The sequence below is a fragment of the Dasypus novemcinctus genome (genome assembly GCF_030445035.2).
Source record: "Dasypus novemcinctus isolate mDasNov1 chromosome 11 unlocalized genomic scaffold, mDasNov1.1.hap2 SUPER_11_unloc_1, whole genome shotgun sequence".
Lineage (NCBI taxonomy): Eukaryota > Metazoa > Chordata > Mammalia > Cingulata > Dasypodidae > Dasypus > Dasypus novemcinctus.
The window spans coordinates 105,860-119,654 of record NW_026688125.1 but is presented as its reverse complement, the minus strand read 5'-3'; the positions used below and the strand labels follow the sequence as shown (position 1 = coordinate 119,654).

The 13,795-nt window shown below is 39.7% G+C and overlaps 1 long non-coding RNA gene across 1 annotated transcript in view; it reads right to left on the bottom strand.

The window, feature by feature from the left end:
• Positions 1-5,119: 5,119 nt before the first annotated feature.
• Positions 5,120-13,795, bottom strand: part of LOC131277367 (uncharacterized) — a 75,765-nt gene continuing 67,089 nt past the window's right edge. The window contains exon 3 of the long non-coding RNA XR_011648130.1: positions 5,120-5,815. This is a non-coding gene — a long non-coding RNA (uncharacterized lncRNA). The remainder of the gene's footprint in view (positions 5,816-13,795) is intronic.

Here is a 13,795-nt window from a genome sequence, read left to right as displayed (position 1 = left end):
ATAGTAGCAGCATTCCTCCTGGAGGAAAAGGCAGGTTCCCCCCTTTTTCAGCTGTAAGTTAAGGGCCCTGCAGTTTTGAAGGACTCCTTGGGCGAGGGATGTTAGTTGCCACTGCAGAGAGTCAAGAGACTGTGCACTGGATTCTAGGCTAATTTGTCGTTCTTGTTTAAAGTATTGCAAGCTGATGAGGCCATGACCAAGAGCACCACCTGCCGTGGCAGCTGCAGTGACTGAACCTGTGAGGCTAATTTTTTACCAATATAGGGAGGAAGGTGGCTCTCTTTGACACAGATGTGGATAGTAAAATTTTTAGTTTGCCTTCTCCATAGTATGTTAGTTGCGGGGTACTGGCTATTAGGATGCAAGGCCTCATTTTTATAGAATAGAGCACTTTTGGGTTATAGTTAATTTTCCGACAATCATGAGTAGGATTCTTGGTTATGATTAAATTGTAAGAGGGAAACAAAGTCACAATAAACTGAATATTACTATTTTTGAAGATAATTATGGTCTGATTTTTAACCTACATACAGGAAGGATGGTTACTAATGCATAAGGGTTGATAATCAAATGGTAACATGAGATTATCAATTCTTTGTCTTTCTTTATAGGGTTTAATTGGCAATTGATTATCAATTGGTTTAGGGAATATATGGGTTTTATTCAGATATATATGAAAGAATGGATTTTTCCAGGTTAACACTCTAAGTAATGGGGCTTTAGGTATAAAGGCCTAATAAGTGTAATTACTGGCAGCTTCCTTATTACTTACGATCACCATCATCAGAAGTTGTAGAAGACTCCATCTCTTCATTCTGGGGTTTAATCCTTTTCAGTGATAACTAAATTTGTTCTCCATTTTCTGAAATGATAAGAGCATAGCCTCACCCCTTACTTTAATCCTGCTTTTTTCCATTCATTGCTTAAAATATCTTTCTAGAATATTGGTTGATCTTCATTTCCTGTGTCTACTGTAGATGTTTGACATTTTCCAGAGTGACATTCCACAGGTGTTAATGAATTATAAACATTAAGAAAATGTAAAGTAAATAAAGCTTTTGCTAATCTTTTGGTGTCTTAATAACATTATTTCCCCCTTTTTGTTTTAAAAGCATAGTTTTTAGGGTATGATGGTTGCATTCAACTATGGCTTGACCTGTAGGATTATAAGAAATATTAGCAACATATTGAATACCATATTTTAAAAGGAAAGATTCAAAGGATTTACTAATGTAAGGTGTATTATTAATGTTTAGAGGGCATCCCATTACAGCAAAAGCAGACTATAGATGTGAATGAACATGATGCAACTGTTCCTTACTTTGAGCAGCAGTGTACATAAAATGAGAATAAGTGTCAATATAAACATGAACATATTGTAGTTTACTAAAAGATGGTATGTGAGTAACACCCATCTGCCATAATTGATTAGGAGTCAGGCCTCCGGGATTAGTTCCAGCTTGAAAAGGCACCACTGTTAGTGGTCCACAAGTAGGACAAGAAAGAATAATTTTTGTGCCTGTAGTTTTGTTAACTTTTGATATTTATTTCACACACCTTTAGCATTAATGTGAGTTAGAGCATGAGCACCTTGTAAATACCCTACTAATAAATCAGCTCAAGCATTATTTGCTGTCATAGGACTAGGCAAAGAGGTATGAGAGCGTATGTGAGTAATGTAAATAGGATGCTGTTTTAACCTGATGAGATGTTGCAAGTCAGTGAAAAGTTGAGATAACTTATTAGTAGCAAAGATATGAGCTGTTCCAATATGCTAAACAGTAAGGCATACATATTCAGAATTAGAGACAACATTCAAAGGTTCCTTAAATATTGTTAACACCTTAATGATGGCAGCAAGTTCAGTATGCTGAGCAGACATGAATGGAGTCTGCCAAGCCTGTTCTTTTCAAGAAGTAACGTATGCTGCTTTTTTATTACTATTACAATCAGTAAATACTGTACAAGATGGTTAGGCCATGCACATAGTCCTGAAAAGCACTGCAAAAGTTCATTGTTAGGTTTTTTATAGATAGAGGAATGCAGCTGGCTTGATTTGTGTAAGAAGACACTAAAGAAAGTCTTAGCAAGTTTTAAAACAAAGTGATAGCTGTGCTGGACTTTAACTTTTTGCAACAAACTAGCAGTGTTTGGAATTGCTGCATACTAGTGTTGTTACTTTAATCTATGATAAGAGGTTGCTTCTGTGACACATACTCTTTTATTATAATTAAAACCATGAATAACCACACTGTACTGCTCTTTAATATTATGCTGAAATATTGGTAACTTTATACACTTTTAAGCATTTATAGAAACCTTTTGTTCATACGACTTTAATTAATAGAGGGTTTAAGGGAAGAAAAAACTTGTTAATTTTATAACACTGTAAAACACCTTTTATTTACTTATAACATATTAAAAGAACTTAATTATTACTTTAATTTTTCTCTCAAGGTAAAAGAACAAATCTCTTATAATTAGTTTGGAATAAAAGGCTACTGTTCAGGATTAGGTTTTGAGAAAGCAGTTTTGAACATTATGTTCCTTTAAAAGAGATAAAACTTTCCTTTCTTGGAACACCGAGGAAATGATAAGCAGAAGAAGCACAAGAAGCTATTTTGATAAGACAGACTTTCTTTGTATACTGATTATTGAGGATAAGAACTTTTACCAAAACAGATTAATGATGAGAGGCCTTGAGAAAGAATAAAAATTTTCAACTTTGCATCAGCATACTACTTGATACTAAAGCCTTTAAAATTTTATAGATAGGCCCATCAAATCTTATTCAACTTTAACTATAAAATTTCCTTTTTCACGAACCTTCTGCACTTTTAGTGGTCACTCAGGTTTTCTTCCATATTTTACCCTTTCTTAATAACCAATCATTTTATCTTAGGACAAAATTATCCCGTTTCCTTAATAATAAAAATACATTCCATATAGCCTACATACAAAGTTATCAAGCAAACTTTTAATAACATAATACCGTGAACACTAAATGAGCTTGTTAAAATAATGAACTTTACTTTAAATACTTAGTAGCATGCAATATCAGAAACAGTTTCCTAAAAGCAAGTTGTCAAGGGAGGCTGACTGCAGCCAAGCTTCCCTGTTATAAAATTACTTTTTATTATTATTATTATTAATTCAGGTTTGTTTAATAATGACCTTTTGGAAATAGCCACTTAAACACTTTAATTTAAATAATGCTTTATAAGACCTTTTATAATTATTTATAACCATGTAGACTATAATTATATCATTTTTAGACAAATTTTATCTTTACAGAACACATTCCCTTACTTAAAATTATCACAATACCTTCTACAACTTGCCACATGCAAATTAAGTTTCAAGAGTTTATGAAAAATTAGCCATCCTACTTTAGGACAAAACACACCCCCTTGCAAAACCCATTAAATTTCAGCTAGCATTGCCACAAACACCCAACTCTTTAACATTCATTCAAGTTTCACATCCCCCACACCACCCTGCAAAGAAAAACAAGCCATTCATTTCAATCTAGGCAAGAACCATCCCCTATGAAAAGGCATAGTAATTTTGTTAATCAAGACTTACAATTTTTATCATTGTAGATATCTTATTAACATTTAAACTTATGTATTAATATAATTAACTTAACTATTAATATAAGTGCTTATTTAATTTTTGGCCATTTGAATAGAGCTCTTTTAAAAATTTCTACTAATTTATATTTACCATCTGGAGGTATCACAATATACACTGACATTGAATGAACAGACAAACACAAAACAATTACAACACATTAACAGAAACATACAATTTATTTACAATTGACTCATAATTCTTACTTTCTTGGTATAGCTGCTTTTAAATCCTCTGTTATATATCACATCTTAGATTGTACCTTTTAAGATTTCTTCTGGAATTCATGTCGCCTGTAATATGCAAGCTTGTGCTTGGAAACATTATTAGTTATCAGCAATCAGTTAAAATAACTTGAGCAGCATAAATATAGTTAAGTTTTTATTTTGCAGTTTAGACAGACTATTAACACACATTTTTGGATTATTACTGTAAGACTATACTGAGACTTGAAGTTCTGGAGAAAACTATTGATTTAAAACTGAAAATTCCTTTTAGACCTTGATAAAAACTTCGTATTAATTTTATTATCTTGGTTAAGTAAGCCCAATCAGAATTAGCATGGAAACAAAACAAAACACAAATGTTGCCACATTTTTCTCTCTTTCCAGTGGCTTAACTATATTAGCCCTCACTAGCCTAGAGCTACATTGTCATGTAGACAGCAGGGAGTTTGAAAAGTTGTGAAAGGGATTGGCATTCGCTGGAGCAAAGTTGATTGCCTCATAAGCTTGTTTGGGTTTCAGGGCCTGTAGCTGGCCTCATGTTCCGTTTCCCTGATGGGGAGGGAGAGGTTGACCCTGCATGTTGGTTTGGGACCAACAGCCACTAGCACAGTGCTGGCTGCAGCAGCAATGAGGACAGACTTTAGGGGCACTACTAGGCTTTTTGTTAATAGTGGGGGTGGGACAGTCTTGGGTGAAATGGCCGGGATCACCACACTTAAAACAAGTTCTTATTTGCTGTGGCTGTAAAACCTCTTTTAAAGCGGTGGCCATAGCAAGGCCTTGTTGGTAGGTGGGGCCAATTTCAGAACAAAGCCTGATGTAACCAGACAAGTCCTCCTTCTTTCTATAAGGTCTAACTGCAGCCTGACAAGCCGCATTCACATTTTCAAAGGCAATTTGCTTTACATAGTCTGTTTCTGTATTGGTATCACCAAACAGTCTTTCTGCAGCCATGCACAATCTGCCTACAAAATCTGAAAAGGGTTTCTCTGGCCCCTGCTTAATATTAGTGAGGGAGGAGGCAGGGCATTCTTTTGTGAGCAACCTTTTGCAGGCTCTAAGGGCTGCAGTTTGAATTTGGGCGAATAGGCCAGGGTTATAATTCATATGCTGTACAGTGCCTTCATAATCTCCCGAGCCTGTTAAAGAGCAGTGGGCCCATAGGTGGAGGTGGCAGTTTTAAGCTCTTTTAAAGATTTAAAGGGGAAAGTGGAATGCACACGAACTATCTTCACCTCACCATCTCCCTCATTATCGGCCTCATTGTTTTGCCCCTCGGTTTGCCTTTTGGTGACCCGGATATGCAAAAAAAGGGGGGGGGTTCACTGCAGGGGATGCATGCCTGGGTGGCCTTTCTAAGCAGGCACAGGTGGGTGGGAAGTTGATAAAAGGATTGTGGTTAACTGCCTTTCTGCATTTATGGTGTTGTAATCCTTTTAGCTGCTGTAGCTCCTTTATGAGTTGTAAATGCTCCCTTCCTGTGGAAACCAGGGATAAACTTCTTTTAGGAACACAAAGAATTTAGAGAGTTCTTTAACATTAACCTTTACTCCTCTTGTCCTAAGTGGGGCCTGCAGGCCAGACAGGAAAAGGGAACAATTATTAGAGGATGCCTGCCCCATCCTCGCCGATCACTTACCGAGCCTTCAGAAGATAGGCAGTCTTCTGAAGGTCTCTTCCGCCCAAGCTGATAGCTCAGGTCTTCTGCCCAAGCCAATGGCTTAGGTTTTCCACCCAAGCTGATTGCTCAGGTCTTCTGCCCAAGCCAATGGCTTAGATCTTCTGTCCAAGCTGATTGCTCAGGTCTTCCGCCCAAGAATTCTCAGGTCTTCCAAGTTCGCGTAGATCACCTGGCCAGGTTTTCTGTTGTGTCGGCGTATCAAGAGTACTTCATTCCTGGCCCCACCCACGTAGGGCACCGCTTGTCCGATCCGGCGGGGGTGGATTCCAGGGACCTGTGGGAAGAAGTGGGGGCAGGTGATGAGAAGAATGGAGGCAAGACAGGATTCTGATCAAGCCTCATTTATTGGGGGTAGAACATGGGAATGTATACTGAGGGAAGGGAACGTGTCCATGGGTGATAGGCTGGTCTTGTGGGTGGCAGGCGTCCAAGGAGGGAATTGGCTGAAAGTTCATGCTGGGTCTGCAGAATTTCATGCCTTGCGCATGCATGCTGCTGTGGTTACCAGAGTTGTGGTGGGAAGGGGAGAACAAAGAAACAAGGAGGAAGAAGAAGGAAATGGCAGGGCAGGGCTGAGGTAGTTGTGAAATCCGCTCATGTTGTTGGAGGCTGTAAATAGATTTCACAGCGGGTGGCTCCCCACAATTAACCACTCTTTAGGGGAAGGATAGTTGGGAGATGCCTACCAAAAGATCTCAGACGATGGAAGTGTTAAAATGGCAGTATTGTTTCATAAACTATATGGTAGTGGATTTATGCTTGAGCACCATTATTCCTGATCAGATTAGGACTTTGCTAATTGCCATCAAAATGGATTTGAGAAACACATACTGCAGGAAAAGGTTGACTCCCAAAGTTAGTTGTCAGGCTTATTCATGGGGGCTTTGACTTTACTAGTGCTTCCTATATGTTTTTATAAAATCACCATCTGAACAGACCCTATTCAACATCATAGTATCCTCATAGTTTTCTTTTCTACAATTGCAGGGGAACTCCAGAGCAAGTGAAAAAGTAGGTGTTCTGGGCTCATCCAATGTCTGATGAGAAAACAAATATAAGAGACTCGGGCTTCAAACTAGAGACTCAGGCTAATCACAGCATTGTGGTGAGATGAGGATTAGGGGTATGATGAAGGGTTTCCATGGAGGAAATGTGCCCTTGTTACTACATTCTGTGGTAATGGCTGTGATCTCTCTAAGTTGTGCAAGTTTTGCACGCAAGGGGGTTTGCAGGTACTCTAGTTTTAGTTTCTGTGGTGTAATTTTTAGTTTGTCTCTGAGCAAAAGGGGTGACCATAAGCAGCTCCCTAGATGTTAGCTGCCATTTACACTGGACAATTACCAGGGACAGTTTTCTCAAATACAACCCATCACCACAGCATGCTCTATGTATATGACCTTGTTCTGTCCTCACCACAGCTGGATCTGGGGTTTGCTTTCTATGATGGCAAAAAGATGTAAAAGTGAGGTGCAGATGTGAACTCACTCTTGCACTGCTAAAGGGAAGGTCATAAATGTGAACTCAGCCATGTGTCATAATACTGTGACCTACAGACATGAACTTACCACACAACCATATGCTTGCTAGAAAGCATGCAAGAGAGTTCTAGCACATGTGTATGTACCTACACCCAAATTACCTGGGCCTACAAAGAGACCAAAACTGCCCATCATTATAAAGTAGCCTCCATAGTCACATGGCCTAGGGAAGTTAGCTGTCCAGAATATTACAGACTTTGGCATAGTTATTAGTACCCAAAGCACACAGTACTCCCACATGCAAATGAGCAGCTCAAAATTCTGAGTTGTGTGGCAATACATAGGATAACATGGTCAATCCTAAGAGGGCTGAGGACACAGCTCAGCAAGTCACCAAAAGCAGACAGGCAGGAAGTGGCTGTGGCTCAATCAGTTGGGCTCCTGTCTACCATACGGCATGAACCCAGGGCCTCTTTGTAAAGGCAGGCTCAGCCACATGCTGCAGAGAGCTACTGGCCCAGGTGCCATGGAATGCTACGAGCCCGCAAGCACTGCAGAAGGTCTCCAGGCCCGCAAGCACCATGGAGTGCCAAGTCAGCAAGGTGACATAACAAAAAGGGAGACAAGCAAAAAAACACAGAAGAGCATGCAGCAAATCGACACAGAGCAGACAGCAAGCAAGCCACAAAGGGGGGGGGGGAGAAATAAATAAGTAAAAATACAGACACAGAAGAACGCACTGTGAATGGACACAAAGAACTGAGAGCAATCAAAAAAAAAAGCTGCAAAGGGGTGATTAAAAATACATATATATTAAGAAAAAGCAGATAGGCATTGAGAAGACAATACAGTGCATTTGATAACATCATCCCAAATGACACCATAGATGCTCAAATCATGAGTCAACACAATACTGTCACTGAAAAATAAGAACTCAGGAACATCATCATTCTTAACCTGGTTTCTAAAACCCTTCTTGAAACATTCTTAAACAGCTGTCTTTATGGGTGTTGGCACTCAATCTAGGCAGCCCTCCATAATGAGCATCCCAGAGTTGATGGCCAATAATGAACAAACAATATTTCAATGAATTAACAAAGGGGGTTGCAAAGAAAGACTGGAAGAAAATCCATATGATTAATAAGCAGTGACATTTAAATGGTAATATATTAGATCATCAATCTTCTACAATTGATTATCTTTATTACAATATGATACTGAATAAATGCAATGGAATGTACAATGTAGACTGGAATCTAGACCACCAAAAAAAAGTTGCTTTTAATCAAGTGGAAATTCCTGTGGAACAAATGGTAAATGTAGCATCAGTACATGTGTATCCAAGGAGCTGAATTTGTTGGATTTGTCAAGAGGATACTGGCAATTTAGGTGAGATACACTATAGAGAGGAGATGTGATAGTACTCAGCCACTGGGTCACAGCATGTATTTTTGTGCCATTTGTACACTGGGTATGGCCAATTGCTTTAGGCTTCCATTAGCTACAAAGCTGGGGACACTGAGTTTTGTTTCTTTCCTCCTACTCTCCCTGCCATCTTTCTTTCATGATGGAAGGCCCCACAGCAGCAAACGTCATGCTTGTTAAACTACCATCTCTACAAAATTTAGCATCTTGTTCAAGGCCATAAATTTCTTTAGCAATTCATAAGCAACCCACACCACTGCATATTTCACATATATTAACCTGTAAAATCCTCACCAGAATCATTCTCGCAATGATGTACACTCTCCCCATCCCTTACATGAAGATTCTGAGGGGCATTGATTAATGACCCAAGACTTCAAATTCCTAAGCGGTAGAGTCAAATATTCTACCACTAATATCTGTGATAGTGCTACCTATCACAATATATACTAATATTGTGATAGTATATCACAATATACCAATATTGTGAGCTATCACTTACATCACAGGCATGATTTATTAGTGACAATGAAGGAGTTTCCATCATCTGTATATATGCATGTGCCTTAGACAGTTCTTAAACACTGCACTTATATATTTGATATACTCAGGGGTCATATAACCCAGGGTTGCATTAGTTGCATTTTACCAAATCTTTTAGTTATTAGTTTGAAAAGCAAGAGAAAGCCCAAAATGTTTCTGGTAAACTCTGAGACTTGTGAGGGATCAGTAGAACAAGTTGCCAATCTCTGCCAATGTTGGGTCACAGCTCAGTGCATGGCCCAAGTAGACAGGTATTGGGGAGATATTTTCATCTACTTGATGACTTTATTGCCACAGCCATTAAAATGATCATTCTGTGAGTACACATTGGAGGAACAGTAACCAGGAAGTAATCAAACTCCATCTTAGTCATAAGCTTCATGTTCATCACTCTCATTGCCACATTCCTGCATAGGTGGGATAAAGAATCAATGCTCAACCTCTCAGTACAGTTAATCCAAATTAACTGTCCCACAGTGGGCTGGTTCATGTAAGCATGGAGAGTCACATCACTCAGTGAATACAAAAATACAGTAATGAAAAGAAAGAATGAAGGAAAAACATAAGTTGAACATGTTACTTTTAAATGGTAATGCTTCAGTATAATGACAAGCTCTAAAGACTATCCTTATGACACATCTCAGTGACTCAATACAAAGAATAATTTACCTAGAATTATATCCAGTCCACCAATACATACAAAGAAAAATACTACACAACAAATGAGTATTTTAGTAGCAGCATTTTGTAGTAGTGGAGATTGAAATGATCTTGTGAAGTACAAAAGGACACTACAATTAGCTTTGATTCAAAAGAGGAAGGAAGAGTGATAGGACTCTGAGGGAATAGCATCTATTTAATACTATTTGTGGGTTGGATATATCATGTTGCTCTTGGATGCCTTAAGCTACATAGCCAAACATTCTTGTTTCTCATTTGTTTCCTGTACCTCTCCTCCTTTAAAATCCCTCTTCCACCAGAAAGCATGGACTACCACACATCATTCCAGGCTTATTGCCCTCAGCTCCATATTTTCTTGCCCATTGCAAAGACATGGCAGCTGCCTGAACAATTCATGAACAACACCCCTGTAAAGATACTTACTCTGTGTCCTCCCAGCAACCCCCAAGGGTCTGTTAGAGAAGTCCCCTAGAGATAGGGCAGACAAAGACGTTTCATCTAACTCAAAGGTAAGGTCACCCTTTTGTTTACTGAAATAAACTTCCTAATTTTAGCTTTCATTAAGATATGAAAATCAGACCAAGTAATTATTCATGATGTATACAATTTCCTTGGTCAGGGGGAGTGTTCATTTGGAGCCTGTTACTAACTTAGCCCTGACACAAGAGGAACCACAAGGAATCACCTGTATGATACAGGGCTAGTTTTTCCTCATAGGATTAAGATTTTATTTCCAACCTAAATAGACAGGAGAGATGGATCAAACAGGAAAATCCTGTGCATTTCCACACATCTGTTACAGTTACTTTATGGGCATTTCACTGGACCACTTTTTACCATCAGCTTTTCTAAAGGAAGCAACAGAGTAAAATATTTGTGCAAACATAAACAGCATGGTCCAATCCTCAGTGTTTTCATTTCTCTAATTGTAAGTGGCTTCAGGAGTAAGTGCAAATGGTGGTATTGGTTACACGTTAAGAAAAAAAAATCTAGATAATTTAACCACAAGGTTTTTCATGCTTACTTTATTGTGGAGAGAAGCATGCTTTCAGCTTCCACTGGGACATAAGAAATAGGGATGTGCTTCTGTTTAAGGTGAAGACAAATGGCCATGTACTACAGTACTTGGAAGCAGCTGTATTCCCATTAGGTGGTTTGGGATTTTGCTCATACTCCACCACAATTGCACACTTTACATATATTTGCACAGTCAATGGTCAAACTATAACACTGGGCTTCAAAAGGGGCAGGAGGAGTGGTAAGAATCTCTCATTGAACAAACTGCTGCATTTTATTCCCTTTGCAGGGTTATTTCCTGCTAAACACCAGTGACAGCTTCCCTTGCTATTGCTGCCCCTCCATGGTGTGGTTCTTCCTCTCCTCAGCAGCTCACTTGTACTTGCTGATTACCTGCCTCATAGACCCTAATCCCTGCTCCAAATAAGGCCTCATGACCAATCCAGGAGGAACACACCCAAGGTACTGACTGTGACTCCGTGTCCTCCAAGATCCTCCTGAAGGCCAGCTGGAATAGTTTCTAAGTGCCAGGGCAGAGAGCATACACCATTTACTTCAAGGTGAGGTCAACCTTTTTCATCTGAGTTAGAACTGAGCCATTCTTCATTTCTTCCTTTTCCCATCTAATTCAGACATGAAAATTTGATCCTGTGCACTAGAGGTGGGAAGTACAAATGTCTGGTGGGTCAGTGATCAGTGGGAATCTCTTAGCTAATCACTATGTCAAGGGTAAAATCACAAAAGGCAGCATCAAGTTATTAACTATATGGTAGAAAAATATATTCTACTTGGGTTAAAAATTTTGGACTTAGTAATCAAAATGGACTTGAGAGATACATCATCCAGGACAAGCTTCTGTCTTTTCCTGATGTGTCTCCTTTCCTTGAGTTCTTTCCCATCCTGTATTCTAAAGTCACCAAGTGGACATAAGCTTCTGGTATCACTATACAGTGAGTTCTGATCCTTACAGTGCTTTCTTTTTTTTAATGAGCATTTATTTTTATTGTATTTTTTGTAGACACAGACCACAAAAAATGTTACATTAAAAAATATAAGAGGTTCCCACATACCCCACACACACCCTCCTCCAAGGTCAACAACTTCCTTCATCACTGCAGCACATCCATTGCATTTGGTGAATACATCTTGGAACACTGCTGCACCATATGGATTATAGTTCACACTGTAGTTCACACTCTCCCCCAGTACATTCAGTGGGTTATGCCAGGATATATAATGTCCAGCATCTGTCCCTCCAATATTTTCTTTGTAATTGCAGCAGGCCCATAGAGAAAGCAACAATGGTAAGTATTCTGAAATCTCACTAGCTGAGGAAAAAAATCCACATAGTGAAAAAAAAAAAGGGGGGGGTTCTTCCATGCTAGTTTAGTCTCAAGAAGTCCCTGATTATAGCCTCCTGGTAGGAAGGAGAATTGGGGTGTGGTGAAAGCTGCGGCTATTCCAGGTAAGACAACAATTATGTTTCCTGAGAAGCTGTGTTCTCTTTCTTTGGCATTAGTCTGTGTGCACCAGAGTGGCACATGATGAAATGAAACCAGACATATGTGGCCATTCATTAACATATGAGACAGGGAAGACTTGAGAAGGTGTACAAAGTATTCAGAGCTGCACATCTAGTGAAAACAGACCCAGGCACTGGAGATATTAGAGGCTTAGATTCCTAAACCACACACTTTCTTCATGCCTCTTCTGCCTGGCAGGGTCTCTAAAAAGTTCTAGTATGAATTTGTCAACATTTCCTATTTTAATTCCTGGTCCTGAGCCCCACAGGGTCAGTGCATGTAAAGCAGATTGCAATTTTTGCAAATTTTCAAAAGTCCAGTATCCATTTGTGCTAGTAGTTATGATATGGACAATAGAGAGAACATATTCACCCTTGTAAAATGATCTCCAGGACAGCTACCCAGAGTCTAGCACTAGGTCCATTCTTTGTACTCACCTTAGTGTGTGTGTCCAGTCAACATTTCAGGGTGATAAGATTTGAGAAGAATGCTGTAACTTTTGAGCTAAATGAGGCAGTGAGAAGTTGAGGGCTGATTCCTTCACCTCTTCTTCCACATTTGCAAACTGCTTGCAACATCTCGTTGGAGGCCTGGGACTCCAGAGAGCACAGGGAATGTCTCAGGAGCCAGGCTAGGGAGCTGGGATTCCTATGGTAGCCAGCACAGCCTCAGGTAGAGAAGAGAGGGTGGAGGCCTTATTTTAATAATGTTCCTATGGATGCTTGTGTTACTAAAAGACTGACTTGTGGATCAGAGGTACATCTCCACCAGAAGCAAAGATGACGACAATCCAGGTAGGTAACAATTCTCAAAAAAGGATCTAATGGAGAGGATTCCAGATCAGTAGTTATACCTGGTGCCAAATCCAAAATGCTGGATTAGGAATTAAACCTACATTTCATCACATTCGAGAAAGGCTTGATTCCAGCTGCCCCTTCAGTGCTAAAAAACCCTAGCAGGTTTTTGTAGGACTTCTGTGAATGGGCTGCTGGATGGCTTCACACACTGGCTCTCCAAATCCTACTCAGCTGGAGTCCTGGAATTGAGCAGGCCCAAGAGAAAATCTCTGGGCAGCAGGACCACAGCTTCCCTGCTCCTCCCTAAACCAGTGCTGCTGCCAGGCATCTCTGCTATGTCCTTCAAACAACATGTGTGTCCCTCCCTATACCTTTCCCCAGGCTTGTCAAAGCACCCAAGGTACCCAGTCCTAGAGAGGCTTGATGAAGTCACTTCTTTAATTGCCCATGCATCCTGCATAAACCCTATTATGTCAATTGCAGGACAAGGGAATGTGGGCAAGTTACCTCTAATCTTGTGTTCATCCACCCAAAAGGGTTAGGAAACCTATGGGGGCACTGAGAGGACAAAGGTCTGCCCAATTCCTAAGGTCATCCCAGGCACTTGACAGCCACTTGGTTTGTGAGGTGGGTGGTAGCTCTCTTCCCCAGGATCTGATTCAACTCCAGGTTGCAGAGAGTTGCCCCTGGAGATGGGTGAACTGGTAAGTGAACAATTTATTGACTGGAGAGGACAACAATATACACTTGATCATTCCTCCATGTTCTCCTATGGAACAACAACACGAAT